Genomic DNA, 17,668 nt, shown 5'->3' with positions numbered 1-17,668 from the left:
GGGACTTAGTGCAAACCTGAGGTCTAATGCTCAGTGACAGCCACAGTGGAGCTCGTTTTCTTATTAGCCTACCTCAAGGCTTTGTTTAGGGCATATTCCCTGGAAACTAGCTTCAAGCCTTATTTTCCACTCATTCTACCATTCTGTAAGTTACCCACTACCTTTATAATACTGTTATCCTCTAATCAATCACTAAGAGTAAATTTCTTTCCTTTGCAGTTAAGAACCTGGACCGATACAAAGCATATGGAATGTCTCATATTTTGGTTACCTGGGTGAGGAGCCAAGTATTCTATCTGTGTTAAAAAGAGCTCTGCCTCGGGACCAGAAACCTGGCTAAATTTCCTGGTGTTTGGGTGCTTAGGTGGCATTATAAATCAGCAACATTAGAAGTGTCGGGAAACCACCTCTCTGAGCTCTCTCAAGAGACAAGAAGTGATAAATCACTCTTCTTTTACTGTTTGGGTAATTTTGAATTGGCACTACCAAACACAGCTGTTACAGTGGCCTCAGGTTCTAAACAAAGTGTCTAGTATGGCCAAAACTATTTCCTCTCTCTCAGTATAGTACATGGGATCATAGAATGTAATCCTCTTTAAAAATATTGAAGTGTAGTTGACATATAATATTGTACTAGTTTCAGGTGTACAACATAGTGATCCAGTGTTTATATTCATTACAATGTAGTCACCAAGATAAATCTAGTTACCATCATTCACCATACAAAGTTGTTATAATATTATTAACAATGTTCCCTATGCTGTACATTGTGTTCCTGTGTCTTATTTATTTTATAACCTTTTTATTTTATAATTTATTTTACATTTTTACATGTAATTTTATATATTTATGTTTTAATAATTTATACTTATAATTATTTATAATCCCTTTCCCCTACTTTGCCCATCCCCCCATTCCACTACCATATTGTTCTCTGTATCTGTGAGTCTGTTCTATCTTGTTTAGTTTGTTCTTTTGTTTTATAGATTCCACAAATAAGTGAAATCATATGGTATTTGTCTTTGACTGACTTATTTCACTTAGCAAAATATCTTCTAGTTCCATCCATGTTGTTACAAATGACTAGATTTCATTTTTTATGGTTGAGTAATAGTCCATTGTATATTTGTACCCCACTTTCCTTATCCATTCATCTATTGATGGATACAAGATGCTTCCATATCTTGGCTATTGTAAATAATGCTGCAGTGAACACAGGTGTGCATAATTCCTTTTCAATTAGTTTTTTTATTTTGTTCAGATAATTACCTGAAAGTGGAATTGCCAGATCATATGTTAGTTCTATTTTTAATTTTTTGAGCAAACTCCCTACAGCTTTCCATAGTGGCTGAACCATTTTGCATTCCCACCAACAGTGTATAAAGTTTCCTTTTTCTCCACAGGCTCACCAATACTTGCTATTTCTTGTCTTTTTGAAATTAGTCTTTCTGACAGATGTGAGGTGGTATCTCATTGTAGTTTTGATTTGCATTTCCCTGATGGTTAATAATGTTGAGCATCATTTCATGTAGATGTCGGCCATCTGTATGTCTTTGGAGAAATGTCTATTCAGCTCCTCTGCCCACTTTTTAATTGAACTGCTTGTTTTTTTGATATGGGTTGTATGAGCTCTTTATATATTTTAGATATTAATCCCTTATCAATTATATCATTTGCAGATATCTTCTTCCATTCTGTAGGTTGCCTTTTCATTTTGTCGATGTTTCCTTTTCTGCACAAAAGCTTTTTAGTTTGATGTTGTCCCATTTGTTTATGTTTTCTTTTGTTGCCCTTGCCAGAGGAGACAGTTCCAAAAAAGTATTGCTTAGACTGATGATGAAATGTAATCTTTTCAGTTCATAGGGTATTCTGATTAATGTGGCCCTTGTGGTATTTGCCCACACAGCAACTGTGACTTTACCATACTTGTGAGTTATACTTTTGCTTGTGAGTTTATATGTAAATCTTTCTTCTTACAAGGTAGCAAAAATAGCTGAACCATCCTGATGTTTGTGAGTGTGGAGCCTAGAGATGCTCCCCTTGGCAGTTGGCCAGTCATCAGATCATTGCAGTCTGGGAAAGTTGATAGGTGGTGGGGGTCATGTGGCCATGTGGTGGGGGATGGCACCGGAAGGCCAGCATCAGTGGAAGCCATGGGGAGACCTAGGAAAGGGTCAAGCCCCCCATGTCAGAAAAGCTCTTCCGGTCAGGACCCCCAGGGGCTACTGCGACTGGTATTTTCTAGAAGTCTGGGCCTGTTGGTGCTGGCATTTGGCTCTGAGGAGGTAGGTTTGAAAATAGAGTGTGACACTGTAGAGAGAGGTCCTTGATGCCATGAGTCTCACAAAGCCACCGACTGGGATGACATCGGTGCCACGTCCTGCGTTTCAGCAGCGATTGCCATTCATTTTATTGTTTATTGTTGCCACTGAAGGGGTTTGCTTTCTTTTCTTTCTTTCACACATTTCTGAATTGTCTGAGCATGGCATTTGGAATAAAGCCCTGAATATACATCCTGTTAGTGAGGGAGCTTTGTTTTTTTTTTTTTAATGCTATTGAAATTATAGGCCTGAACAATAGGGTAACATTCATGCACTGAGGCCCTATTAAATTATTATTTTTTAATAGTGGAAATGTTTCTGAAGTTGACTGGTATAATGCATACATGCTGGGTATTCACTATATGATTACTTTTTGGCAACGGGAGGGGCTGGGAAAATGGAATAATATGGTCCCAAAATCTCAGCAGTATATGATGGGGGTACTAAACATGTGCTTTTACTTAAAAAAAGAAACCTAGAAAATATAGTGGTGAGGGAGGTTTATCTGAGAAAGTTCACTTAGGAAGTAACATGGTGACTAAATTATTGTTATTGACACAAAGGTGATTTAAGAGGAAAACTCACATCCTTAGTGCTTATAATATCTTGGTTGATTTTTATCCAGAGTTTGGCCTCCTTCTTTCTTTGCCCACATTTCAGAGTTTGCTTACTCTAATTATTAACTTTAAAATAGTAAACTCTTCCTGAATAGATATCCTTGAGTCAGTGGTACCTGTTTAAGATGTGAAGAAATTGACAAAAATAAAAACTCTGACCCAAACTGGCAAGACCCTGGGGCTGATGTCCTGGCATCCCTTGCTGCCTCCGAATGGGATTATCTCCCATTGCTTCTGAGTGGGAGCATGCAGCCCAGTAAACCACAGGATGCCCCTCCAGGTACCAGAGAGGGGAATGGGCGGCCAGATGGAAGAAAGCATGCACAGCCCTCTGTTACCACTGGCTGGCTGCCATCACCCGGACACTCTGCTCTCCTTGCTGAGGGAATGTCACCATCCTGCATGCATGACGGGCTGGCCGTCCTCGGAGCCCTCCCCAGCAAGATGCAACACTGCACCATGTTGTCATGGTTACTCAGCCATTTCCCCAGAGTTGTGACATCAGTGTCTCCGAGGGGCAAGAGTTCTACCTCATGCATATACATGTGCTTGGCAGGGAACTTGCCACATCTGAGCGTCTTACAATATTTTTAGTAGAAAATGGAAAGAGAAGGAGGGAAAGGTGACACAGAGAATGAGAGTGAAAATCACAGGAGGACACAGTAAATGAATGGATGAAGGTACCTGCTGGCCAGATTGGGCGAGGAAGTGAAGGGTTAATACTGCATTGGGATTCCAGCTTTAAATTAACCATCTGCTTGGTCACACCAGGCTCTAGCTCACATTTTCAGAGCCTCATACTTTTTAGATGGCTTTGACAAGTAATACTGTATTTTACTCTCAGAGCAGCCTCAGAAAAATATGGCCGGGGAGACCATCAATATGCCTCAGATGGGGAAACTGAGGCTGGCGAAGAAAGGCTCCTTGGAAAGCGCACATCAGTACCAGGTTCCTACTGGAGGCCAGTTCTCTCAACTCTCAGCTCAATGCTTGTTTCCATTTCTACTGTCTCCAACCTCTTCCGACCTTTCATTTTCAGAAAGCAGAGACTTTTCAGGAGAGAGCATTAAGTGACGATCTTCTACCCTAGGCTCCGAGTTCATCAGGGAGCACAGTGTCTGAATCATTTCTGCACCTACAGCACCTCCCACATAGTAGGCACTTAATGAATATTGAAGTGAATAACAGTTCACGTCTGCGGAACCCCAGGGCATCATAAAAAGCCAGACAATCTACTGCTCTGCATTGCAAATGTACCAAAGCCAAATTAGAGGTTAACATTTTCCAGAACCAAATGGTGATGTTTCAAGAGCAGGCCATCTGGGCGGATTCTCCAATTAATGCAGTGCCACTTGAAGTGGGGGCCCCCCTACTCTGCCCAGACTGATAACCTGTTTCGCAGTCTCCCTGTGACCGTGTCAGTTACCCGAACACCACTCGCCCTGCGAACAGAGCAGGAACAGTGTGCTCAGGTGCAGGCGGCGACAGAGGGAACAGAAAACCCAGTAGGTACAAGATGACTTAGTGCTGTGTAATTGTCACATCAAGGAAATCCTGCAGTTTGTCACAAGTCATTTAACAGTTGAAGTGACTAAGCCAGAGCCATGAAAGGAGAACTAAATCAGGGATACTCCCTCAGTTACTAGCACACAGGGTTTGTTCACTGGAGAATTTGCTCCACTTACGTGAGGGCAGCTGTGGCATTCGGGCCACAAACAGGCTCTGTGCTGTGAGGCTGCAGATGCCGAATCCTGGTAATTCCCTGAGCAGGGTATGGATTTGGAGCAGACAGGTGGCATTGGTGGCCACCAGGCCTCTGAGTTAGCACGAGTGTTAGCAGGTGTCTGTGGCAGAGATTCTGGGGGTAGAGAGGTGTGTCTCTACTATGCCCCAAATGAAGATGGAATGAGGCGGGGACTGCCCGGTTATTCCAGACATCAACTGCTGCACAACAAATGACCCCAACATTTAACAGCTTAAAACAACAACCAATTTATTATACCTTGTGATTTTATGGTCAAGAATTTGAGCAAGATTTGGCTGTGCAATGCTTTTGCTCAATTGCCATTGACTGTGACCATTGGTGGCATTTGAGGGATGGAGACAGCAGTTTTGCTCCGGTGCTTGGGGCCACAGCACAGATGACTGGCAGGCGCGCTCCGCTGAGAGTGCTGGCCTGAGCCCCTGCACATCGCCTCCCAGACTGGCCACGCCAGGGCATTGCTCATGGTGGCTCAGGGTTCCTAGAATGAGTGCTCAGAAGACCAAGGAGGACACTGCAAGTCTTCTCATAATTTGGCTTCGGAAATATGAGAGCACCACTTTTGACTAATTTTACTGGTTGGGAGAGTCACCAGTTCAAGGGGAGAGGATTACAGTCTCCTCTGAAGGGGGAGGGGTGGGAAACTGTGCAGTCACCTCGAATTCAGCACCTCTGTTCATGCGCTGGTACTTGAGGGAATCAGTATTGGCAGAGCCCTTGTCCACTTCTCCAGCTGCCAAACTGGGAAGTCATATCCTATAAGGAGTTAGCAGATGCCATATTATGTGTGACCCTTCCCCCAACTGCTCTTCAAACCCCAAGGAATGAATCTCTAATGATAGAATTTTATGCTGTGTTTGATAAAATCTTTCAAAGCAAGAAGCACTTTGTGTACCGCTCAGGCGGTCCTACATTTTCTGTTCTGACTCATTCTTAGGAGATTTCTCCTGATACAACTTCTCAAATTCATTCTATCACCATGTGACCTGTTTACCACAGTGCAGGGACTTACAGTAGCACCCATGGCCCCCTCACGGTGCTGTAGATCAGAAGTCCATATGGGCTTGACTTGACTGCTCAGGAACTCAGGAGACTAAAGTCAAAGTGCCATCTGGGCTGGGCTCCTGGCTAGAGGCTCTGGGGATACCCTGTTTCCAAACTCATTCAGGTTGTGTTGGATCCTTGTGACTGTGGGACTGAGGGTCCTGTTTCCTTGACACATGGTCTTTCCATCTTTAAAGCCAGCTACGGCACGTCAAGGCCCTCTCATGCTTCATACTGCTCTGACTTCGTCTTCCACCTCTGCCTGAAGAGCTCTTGTGATTATATTGGACCCACTAGATAATACAGCAGAATCTGCCTGTCTGAGAGTCTGTGATCTTAATTTTACCTGCTAAGTGCCCTTCCTCTTGCATTATTAGCAGTCTCACTTTTCCAGGGATAAGTCATGGGTATCTAGGGGGCTGTAATTCTGCTTGCCATACCTTTCATTTGAATGTATATCATTGAAGTAGTGGAATACTGGCATGTTTAAATCATGCTTTCTTACAAATGACAAAATTTTGTCATATATGTTCACCAATCAGAAGTTGGATGTTAAGAAAGGATGCAACATTTTCCAATGATTCAGTACAATTCTGAGCTAGATTTGGAGGAAAGCCAATGATGTTTTTCTTTCTTTGAAAGAGTCAGAAAGAAGCATTTTTGAGAAGAATAGGAAAGCATTTACAACATGAATGATGATAAATAGAAATTATGAAATCATCACTTGGTAAACCCCTACCAGGTTACATGTCACCTCCTTCTGGGAAAACTGCCAGCATCTCTCTACATGGATTTAGAGACTGTTCCCTTGGCACTTTGTCTGTAGGTCCTGTAGCAGCTACCCCATGACTCTGACAACTTGTGTCTGTAGCTGATTCCAGCTCCAAACAGTAGCGTCTGTCTTCCTGGCACCCAGCACAGTGACCAGAGCACACTCATTGGTATCCAGGACAAAGGTTTATGATGGAACAGGCTTGGGATAGAGGTCTCAGCCCTCTCTCTTCCTGGGAGGGAGATCAGTGAAATGGAGAATGAGCAACTGGCAACCGGGTGCATAGACACTTGGAGTCTAAAGAGAGACGTGGAGAACAAAGAAAACCAATCTCACTGGACTGAGCTATGCCAAGGCCACATTCATTTATTCAGCAAGAACCTGCTGCCCCTTACTGTATGGCAGACCCTGAGTTAGAGTGACACACATGTGAATCAGTCCAGTCCCAGCCCCAGCAAGAAGTCCGGAGTGTGACAGATGTGTCTCAACCCAGGAAATACTGTATAAAAGATTCATTCCCAATTGTTCCTCCTTTCTCTTCTCTTTTACTTTTTATTGAATAAAACATATACACAGAAAATTGCACAACTCATAAGTGTAGAGATGGATGAATTTTCACAAATTGAACAGTCCACATAAGCAACAATCCATAGAAGATAGTTAACCCATGCAGTGGCATATTTATTCTTGCCATTCCCACAGTCATGATCTCACACATCCTGGATGGCATCAGACCTGTGTGAGAGGTCAGTGGAGACCATCCCTGTTGGTGAACGGGATGGGCTGCCCTTCTTGCCTCGGGCCCTACCTAGGTGTCATTCTCTGCACACTGATGTGCAGCAGGAGGCTCTGTCAGGAAGAGAACTTACAGTTTCCCTTACTCAGGAGTCTTGGCTATCCAAAAACATGTCAGAGAAGAAGCCCACTAAGATTTATTTCACACACTCTGTGCAAAAATGCATTGTGGAATATAAGCATTAGGCATGTTCTTTAGAAACAATATGCTTACAAGAACAGAATATAGAACAGCTAATATTATGGAGCAGCATATACAAGATACAAATGAAAGACACACCAGTGTTTTGGGGGATGTTGGCTGGGGGTCCACCAAGGTGTTGCAGGGACTGTGTGAGGGGTTTATGTGTCTGCTTAAGGCGGTTGGAGGAGGCTGGATTATGGTCCCCCCAGATACAAGCAGAGTAGCTCTCCTTTCATCTGTTTGGCATATTGGGGTTCCAAGTAAAATACCATTTGGAAAGAAGTGTTTGCTGGTGAGAAAGCGTCTAACAGCACTGGTGGAGGTAGTGACTGGTCCTGGGTGGGGCAGCTGCCATGCAGCTCCACTGACTGGGGCTCTGTAGGAGTTCAGCCTGGTGGGGTTAGATGTGCGATTCTTCCAAAGATGCTGGAAATCCAGATTGTTATGGGCAGATACCCTGATTTATAAAACATTGGTTCATTTTATGAAGAGCACAGTGCCCAGGGTAAGTAGAGCCCCTTGTGTCCAGGGAGTAGGACCAGAAGGCACTTACAGGCTGGGAGGAAGGTTTTGATGAAGGAGAAACATTCAGCCACGTCCCACTACTGAGCGGAGGACCAGCTGCTCCCTGGTTTGGGGAACAATTTCCCCATAAACTTTGAAACAGACACATGATTGGAGCCAGATAGCATGAGCAACCATTGAAAAGTATACAATAACTACCTTTCTTAATAAACAACTTGAATCTGCTAAGGAAAAAACAAGCCTTTCCCTTTCCTGAGTCTTCTGTTCTTGTGTTTGTAACCAGAGCTGAGGATAAGTGGCGCTTTCCTCTGTGACCGGGTGTTTGGTCCTTTGCTGGCTCCCCACATCTACATAACTTCCCCAAGTATTGTTGTCTGATTTTTTTTCATGGATGTTGACTACCTCTGGCAATTTAGGAAAACATTACTGAGAATTTTGGATCACTCCCACACTGCATTACCTGTCTGGCTAAGAAATGGGCAGGTCATCCACGGGGCTGCAGTTTAAAAGCCTAGATATTCCTTTTGGAAAGTTGTACATGGCCACCTCTGGTCCTTCCAGCGAGCATGCTCTTGGTACAATCCACAATCCAAATGAAATGGGTTATTGCATTTTGGTGGTGATCAAAATGCTAATTACTTATTTCTAGAATCTGCTTTTCTGATGAAGCCTCTCTGAAAACTTGGAATCACATAGATACAATTGTGGAATGATGAAATTTGCTTTTTCACATGAGGCTGACTTAAATTTCATCTAACAGAAGCTTTTATATCACATCTGTGTGTTGCACTCCAGGTTCCAGATTAAAAATGAAACCACCACCCAGTTCCCCCAAACCACACACAAAAACGTCATTACCACCAAGAACCATCTCTCCACCCACTTTCCAACAAACTTTTAAAATATAAGTGTATAATTTGCAATTGAGGTAGCTCTCACACACGGCAACATGATTAATTTATGGTCTTGTCCTTTGATTACCTTCGGTCATTACCTCTGACTGCAAAGAGGCTCTCCATTAGATGCATAATTTTATTTGTGCAGGTCCATCTACCGCCCCACCTCTTTCCTGACGTCGCCACCTCTGGTCCTTCCAGCGAGCATGCTCTTGGTACAATCCACAATCCAAATGAAATGGGTTATTGCATTTTGGTGGTGATCAAAATGCTAATTACTTATTTCTAGAATCTGCTTTTCTGATGAAGCCTCTCTGAAAACTTGGAATCACATAGATACAATTGTGGAATGATGAAATTTGCTTTTTCACATGAGGCTGACTTAAATTTCATCTAACAGAAGCTTTTATATCACATCTGTGTGTTGCACTCCAGGTTCCAGATTAAAAATGAAACCACCACCCAGTTCCCCCAAACCACACACAAAAACGTCATTACCACCAAGAACCATCTCTCCACCCACTTTCCAACAAACTTTTAAAATGTAAGTGTATAATTTGCAATTGAGGTAGCTCTCACACACGGCAACATGATTAATTTATGGTCTTGTCCTTTGATTACCTTCGGTCATTACCTCTGACTGCAAAGAGGTTCTCCATTAGATGCATAATTTTATTTGTGCAGGTCCATCTACCGCCCCACCTCTTTCCTGACGTCGCCTCACCTCTAATACATGTGGTCATACACAACCGCCAGCACATTGTTCCCCTAGGCTACAACTCTCTAGTTTCTACTGACACCCATTTAGGTTGGCCCACTTATTTTCTCCTCTGAGAAACCCCAGAACTGTGGGGCATATTATCAGGTAACAGTTCTTGAGAGCAAGGGCACTTGAAGGCTTGGAAAATAAAAAATGTGAATTCATATTCAGGTTTGATAAACGGAGGTAATTAGTCAGCTGAAGTGCAATAGAAAATGACAGACTGTGACATATAAAAGATGGCCTGCTGACAAAGACAGAGTTGTTCTTCATTGCTCTAATATCCGTTTCTTCATCAACATTGAATTCTTCAATCTTTTGGCATTTCAATTACATTGTAAATGAATTTGTAAAAGTTGCACATCCAGTTTTTCTCTTTTCTTGTTCTCCTAAAAAGTTGAAAAGAAACTTTTCATGCATGTTCCCTGTTTTCCAAGCCTCACATATGTAACTAGCTTTCCAAGAGTGGTGTGTGTTTTGAATATCAATTGGACATGGCAGATTCTAAGGAAATGTATAAATCTGAAGTGGATGAAAACAGATGGGGGAGGGAGGACTGTGGCAGCTCTATGAGGGCAGAGATCTTGTCTGTCTTACTCCTTACTCGTCCATTCATCCCTGCCTAAAACGGTGCCTGGAATATTGCAGAGCTCAATACAATGTGTTGGATAAATGAGTTAATGGGTGATGTGATGGACCCTTTAAAGGGCTGTGGTGTGTTTAATGAGGCATCCCCTCAGATACGCCTACCTCCAAAACCGTGCCGCCTGGGCAAAGAGAACCTTGGGAAGAGAGACTGCTGGTGTAATTAATTTAATCTTGAGATGAGATCATCTTGGATTAGAGGGGACCCTAAATCTATGACAGGCATCCTTATAAGATACATGCGAGACTGACAAACAGAAGAGGACGAGATAAAGTGAGCTGGAGGGAGAGATAGGAGTGGTGCAGATACAGGCCAGGGATGCTGGGAGCCCCCTGACGATGGGAGAGCAGAGGAGAAAATTCTCCGTGGCCTCTGGAAGGAATGTGGCCCCGCTGAGACCATCGATATTATAGTTCTGGTGTCCAGAACTGTGAGAGAACAGATTCCTGTTGTTTGAAGCCATCCAGCTCGTGGGGATTTTTTTTGTGGCAGCCACAGGAAACTAATAGAGGGGCTGCAGTGAGAGACAGGGGCTACTTCAGAGTGTGTCCTGGAGAGCTGGCTGCCTTACAGTGGGGCTAATGAGGGACTATGCTACCAGACATCAACTTTTGGTGTTTGCATCCCTTTGTATCAACAGGGGCGATGCTTGCATGGCTGAGGTATCTTGAAAAGGAAGCTGTTAACTCTGAGACCCACATTGACCCTCTCTGTGACTGTGGGAGACAGCGTTCTCCCGATGGGGACCTGCTAATTGTGGAGCAATCCTGGGTCTTCTGTGAATGCCACACAGTTTTGAGTTCTGAAACTTTGAGAAGTGGAGGGTCAGGGAATCCCACACTGTGTAAGTCAGAAGCAATCTCCAGGATCATTTTCACATACAGATGAGGAGAATGCAAAACAGTGAAATAGGCACATGCTTGTTGCAAATTCCAGAAAAGGAAATGAGGAGAGGTGGAGACACTCCAGGGAGAGGACTGCTTCAGTCTGGAGACGAGAGACAGAGGTCTCCCCATGAAGGCCCGTCCGTCCTGGTTTGACTTGAACGCACACGCCTCTATGCTGCCATTCAAGCCTGCCCCCGCACTAGTTTCTAATGACTGCATTTGGGCAAAAGGCAAACCGGCAAACACAAATTTACCTTTCCTCCTTTGCACAGATGTGTGGTGACAAGCTGGCTCCTAACCAGTCTTGTCCAGACGATGGCATTCTTTAAGGTCTGGTGGTATTCAGCCTTGATCTGAGGGAGGCTATGAGGGGTTTGTTTTACACTGGGGTTTTAGCCTACAGTTAAGTGCAAACACCTGCTGAAGTACTGGTAATTAGTAGGTAATTAGTAGTTAATGTTCTCAGAATTTAAAAAGAAAGCTTACATAAGTAATTACTTACTATTTCTTACAATGTGCTGTTTTTTCTTGAGATTTCATATCCCCAGAACATTTGCCAAGTTCCTAGGCTCCTCAACATACTAAATTGTTTATTAATTACACACGTATATTGCTTTCAGAGAAAAAAAGAAAGAAAATACATTAAATGTTGGAAATAAGAATGAGTTATCTTTTAAATTACAGCAGAGAGCGCATTTAAGATTTCAAAATATGGGGCCAGCAGTAGCACTGGAAGGCGGCCTCTATTTAAAAAAATATTTAAATCACGATGTGCCTGGGAAGGAAGAGAGGGAGAGAGAAAGAATGTTCAAAATCATGTAATGAAACACTAAGTGTTAACCGCATTTCACAGAAGGGCCCTTTGCATGTGAGCTGACACACATCTAAGCTTTGGCTTGTCAGAAAGACCGCCAGGGCTCCCGTTCTTCGGGCTGAGCCCTGCCAAGCAGAGTTAAGCATGTCTCACAATCTCAGGCTCTCGAGGTGACTGGAACCGAGGGACACTGAAACACATTAATTAGTATGTTGTAACTAGATTTTCAAAGGATTTTTGCTTTAGAATTTTTAAAGCAAATTTCCAACCTCCAAACCTTGGAGACGTCCCATGCCAACTGGAAATGGGCCTTCATTCGTTTACTTTGTTTGGAGGCTAGAGCTTTGAAAAATTACATCTAAAATCTGTTCCTTGCTTTCAATCACCTCAATTTCTTTCAAAGATGAGAAATCTCATCTCTAAAATGGGACTGGCAGGTATGTCTCTTTTCTCTTGCCTTCTATGCTCTGCCACTACATACAAATGTGCCTATAGGAATGTCAGTATGTGTCACCTTTTAAAACCACGATGAGGGAGGAAATCCCCAGATAATGTATCTATTTGCCAATGGTCATAACGAATAAACATACATAAGAATAATAACTGGGTGATAAACATACACGCTTCAATTCTTGTTTATTCTACAGTGTGGCTTCATTACTTTTCAGCTAATCACTGGTTGTCTCTACAGAATTCCAAGGTAAAGAATCTTGAGAAATGATTAAAGCAGGATATTTGAATAGAACAGAAACAACTGAAAATTGTAATAAAAATTATGGGACCCAGGAGGTCAGAATAGAAGCCCCCTCACCACTGTGCTCAAACAGGGCTTTTCCCTGTTAAGGGCCTGCTTGGAATAATTGCTCTAAGGAGCAGAGGGAAAGAAGGAGAAACTAGGAGAAACTCAGAGAAAAACAGACCCCAAGCTGGCAGACATTGTAAAACCATTTGTTCTTCTCTGGATATTTAGAAAGCTAATTTCAGATAAAAGAGAACCATCTCTTTTAAAAATGCTCTCAGAGGAGAAACATTTTAACCTTCCTTTTTTGGGGGAAAGTTATTTTTAAAAATATGTGGCTAATAACTATAACATAGTACTCTTCATATCCATTTTACCTTGGGCGTCTCCAGTGGGCACAGAGAAGCCTCTGAGCTCTGCGAGGCCATGTTTAGTTCTTTCACTTCTTCTCCAGGTGAAAGAATCGCCCTTCCTTGGCCTTTCATCACACATCTTATTTCCATTTTCTTGTCATTATATGTGTGTATGCACACATGAGTGTGTGTTTATGTATGTATGTGGCTGGGCTGTTTTCATCACTGTACTGTTTGTTATCACTGACCACTATTTGTTTATTGTTTCTTTATGATAACATTTAGTTGTTTATTGTTTACTGTTTATTTATTTATCATCTGTTTCACTCCCACTAGATTTTAAGCTCCACTAGGACAGGCTCTGCTTATCTTATGAAGCAATATATACCTGGCTCAGTGTCTGGCATATAGTAGGGGTCCAATAAATACTAGTTAAATAAAGAATAGAATGGATGAAATAGTTTAAGTATGTGGCTCAACACTGACAATAACAAGAATATGGCGGGGACCCTGTATTCAAGGCTTGGTTTTACACTGCCAATGAAAATTCAGGAGAAGGCTGTCAGTCACATGACTGTGCCACATCTGAACATCCGTGAATCATTCCCAGGTCCTCCAGGTTGCCAGTGGCTTTTACCCATACCTCACTGGTTCAAAAAAACCCCATTTTGTTATTTCCCACCATTTTTCAGGGTCCCGAGGACACTTACTAATTTCCCGGAGGCTATTGCTATCAGTCATCCCAACTTGCTATCACATATTTATCAAATATTTACTACAACATAGTTGGCCTATCTGGAATCTGAGTTTCCAAAACATCTATTCCTGAATTGATGAGTATGAAACATGGATCAGCATCAAAAGTCATATATACATCTGTAAATAAATAAATAAATAATAAAATACATGTATATGTAACCACAGCTTATAACTATGTTGTTAAGTACAGGTCAGGCACAATACATACAGCTGTCTCTCCTGTATACAGATCTCAGACAAACTGATAAGAAAAGCAATAGATAAGTGATTATTAGTCACTAATAAACAATTTGTGAAAGAAGAAATAGATTGTTTAGAAAATACATGGGAAAACATTTGACTCCAGTAAGGATCAGATAAATGGAAATTAAAGAGAAGAGGGGTATTTTTCTTAGTCAATTAGCAAAGATGTAAAGATTTTCTGAATTTTTGAAACAAGAGTTCCTGGCTAATCTGTGCACTTCCTTCACTTCCACTTCGCATTTCAGTTTCTCTTGTTGCTCCTTTTTTGATCAATAAACTTCCCCCTTTTCCTTCATATTTCCTTTGGAATTAATTTTTGGGAGACTTAAAAATCTCAGTTTTGGAATTTGCCCTTCATAAATGGTTCTGTCTTTAAAATGTCTTCCTCCTTTAATTCTTTTTTCTGATTCTTTGAAACTGTTTACATTTGATTTTTTAAATGATTGCTTTCTGAGTTTTCTTGGGATCAATAATGTTATAACGCGACCAGATTTTTTGGCAGGAGGACTGTAAGTGACTAGACCATGGAGTTGGCTTAGAGGTTGTTCCACCCTGCTGCTTCTAGTAAGGCATGCATTTTCCCCCTCATTCTCCTCCAGAACTGTAAATCTGGAAGAGAGACTGGCAGCTGAATTTCAATTCTTTAATGTGTCATGTGATAAGAGATTTGGCACATTCAGTTGAGCCAGAAGATTTGGTGTAGAAGAAGTGGCAAAAGCCTAATGCTGGGGCCTGGGTAGCCAGCACATGGCTGTGGACAAATGCCCTGGGAGCCGTATCACACTGGCAAGAGAGGGCCAAGGATGCCCTCTCGGTCTCCAACTTTTGCTAACCTGTAGCTGCACAAATCCAAGTGTCAAAGAAGCATCCTAAGGTTCCGTTTCATTTGGATTGTAGCTGTCTGTGGCTTTTGCAGGGCTGAGATTGCCTGAGTTTACGACACTCGGGAGTGTAAGAAGGACCTGAGGAGTTTCACGCTGTGGCTTGTGTGGTTTCCTCAAAGCCATCTTGGAAGTTCACTGAAGCAGGAGACAGGTCTCTTCTATGCTGGGTGCCTTGGGGGGTGATCACAAATGCTGACTGGGATCAGAACTGTACTGATATGGACAATATAGATACAATCATGTCCAGATTTAGAGCAAAATGCTGCATCATGTTCTGGAACAAATTAATACAGTAGGTTTCATTTGTGTCATTTAACAGAGAACAATAGTTGCTCTTTTTGCTGCCTTGTTCCCAGTGAAACAGTCTATGTATAGAGTTTCCCTTTTCAGCAGCAGTTGTGTCTACAAATGCTATTCTCCAAACGACAGCTATTCTCAAAGCCACCAGGCATGCGATTGCCCGAACAAAGAGGTGCATTAAAAGAGTCTTGACAATTTCAGCTCCCAGAAACACAGGGGTCACACAAATCTGCCAACTTGAAAGAAAACAAATCACTAGGGCAAGACATTTTATTTAGTTCTAAACAGCATCTAGCACATGGATAGCATTCAAAAGCATTAATACAGCCATAATGCAAATCAACATGGGCCTGCGGACCAGGAGCTGAAAGAAATTAGGCTAAACCCTAAAGAAATCAGACCATGAGTAAAAAGGAATTTCAATAAAATTATCAAACATTATTCACTAACATGGCATTCAATCATCCATGTGTGTCCTGTACATTGGGGTGAGTTACAAAAGAAGTCAACACTTACAGGTGGAGACTTAAAGTATAATGGAGGAGACAAACAAATAAATATAAACAGAGGGGGCAGAAACCATTACCCTACAGGCAAAAACAATGCCTGATCTACAGAGCTCGAGAGGGGAATCCAGGCTACTTACAGAGGTGGGAATGTTGCTGGAGGGTGGCAGGGAAGGTTTCTGTATTGAAGGGAATGAAGCATGTTTCTATTATTAAAATACCCATAAAAATATGCATAGATGCCAGACACAGCTTTAGATCAAATTAAACTGAAAAGAACCTATAGGTTCTGAATTGATTCAGGGATTCAGTAGGCCAGGCTAATAGGATCCTGGGTCTGTTTAGACTCATTTATTCTTTCCACATTCCTTTATTAATTCAACAAAAATATTGACAGCTTACTGTCTGTCAGAAATGATGCAAACATGGGGGATGCACAGAAAAATGAGTCATTATCTCTGTTCTCAAGAAACTCAATAGTCTGGGGGTTGAGACGTGGAAAATAAAAAGTCATAATATGATGCTTGAATACTAGAGGTGTCCCAAAGTGAAAGGAAATGCCTGGAGGGGTAGGGAAGGCTGGGTTTTTCGGATGGGTGGGGTTTGTGCACCAGATAAAGGGGAGTGCGAGGGGAAGATGCAAAGATCATGCAGTTTTCCAGGAACAGCAGACATTCCCCGTGGCTGCCAGAGTCCAGGGGGTAAGAGAAAGCTAGACAGGAGGCACAGGGACAAACTATGAAGGACTTTGAAAGCTCCGTGGAGATTTGGCTTTGGTAGTGCAAGCGGTGGGGAGCCCTAGGAAGTTTTAAAGAAGAGAGGAGTACGGGTAGATCTGTGCTTTCCGGAGGTCACGTGAGCAGCTGACAGCTAACCAGTGAGCGGTCCATCGGCGACTGACTGCTGTGGTAGAGAAAGACCTTACACAATTTTATTGAAATTGCTTTTTATCCATGGGTCGATTTCTGTAGGGTCAGTCTAATTTCTTCTGCCTCCTGACCCACAGGCCCAGCTGATTTGCATTATAGCTGTATTAATGCTTCCGAGCTGTAGCAATGCCAATCCGTACACTAGATGTGACTTAGAGCTTAACACATGTCTTCCCTTACAATCTGTTTTCTTCCCATTTGGCTGATAGGTGACCTCTGGGTCTCTAGAAGCTGCTTCTCTGAAAAGTTACCCGTGGGTGGAAGGCCCAGGAACAAAGGGGCTGAGAATGCCCCCCTCACTCTCTCTGCAGGTCCCAGGGGCCAAGTCTGCCCAGGAGTCCCCTGTCGTGGGTACCCCAATCTTCCCTTTTTGTGGCCTCAGTGGGAGAAGGAGGTGCTGCATTTGTGAAAAGCTAATTGTCTGTGATGTTCTGTTTTCTGCAGAAAAAAGTAGGGCCTTTGATACACAAGAGGGACACACAAGGGTTGTTCCTTTAAGTCACCGGATGATAAAGTTATGAAATACTAAAAGCAAACACTAATGTCATACTACATGTCAACCTCTGTTCTTAGTTGTTGACATAAGTAATTTCACTCAATCACTCACTGGAACACTGAGATGTGTACTTTTATCATAGAGAAACTGAGGCACGGAGTTTTTTAAATCATGCTGTGTACAAAGGTGGAGTAGGATTCAAGCCCAGACAGTCTGGATATAAGGGTTGTATATTCTCTTAACTATTAGCTCTATTCTAAAAATCACCCAATTCCATTTTAGGCCAGAAATATGTAACACCACTGCAACATCCTTTACAAGCTGGATCACAACCAGATCACACGTCTCCCAAAACAGTATATTCCAGTGTCCGGCAGCTCCATGTACAGTGAGATTTCCCCCATGAATGAAATGGAGCAGTAAGCCGATTTCCTGA

The sequence above is a fragment of the Manis javanica genome, chromosome 9, assembly GCF_040802235.1.
Source record: "Manis javanica isolate MJ-LG chromosome 9, MJ_LKY, whole genome shotgun sequence".
Lineage (NCBI taxonomy): Eukaryota > Metazoa > Chordata > Mammalia > Pholidota > Manidae > Manis > Manis javanica.
This window is presented reverse-complemented; position numbering follows the sequence as displayed.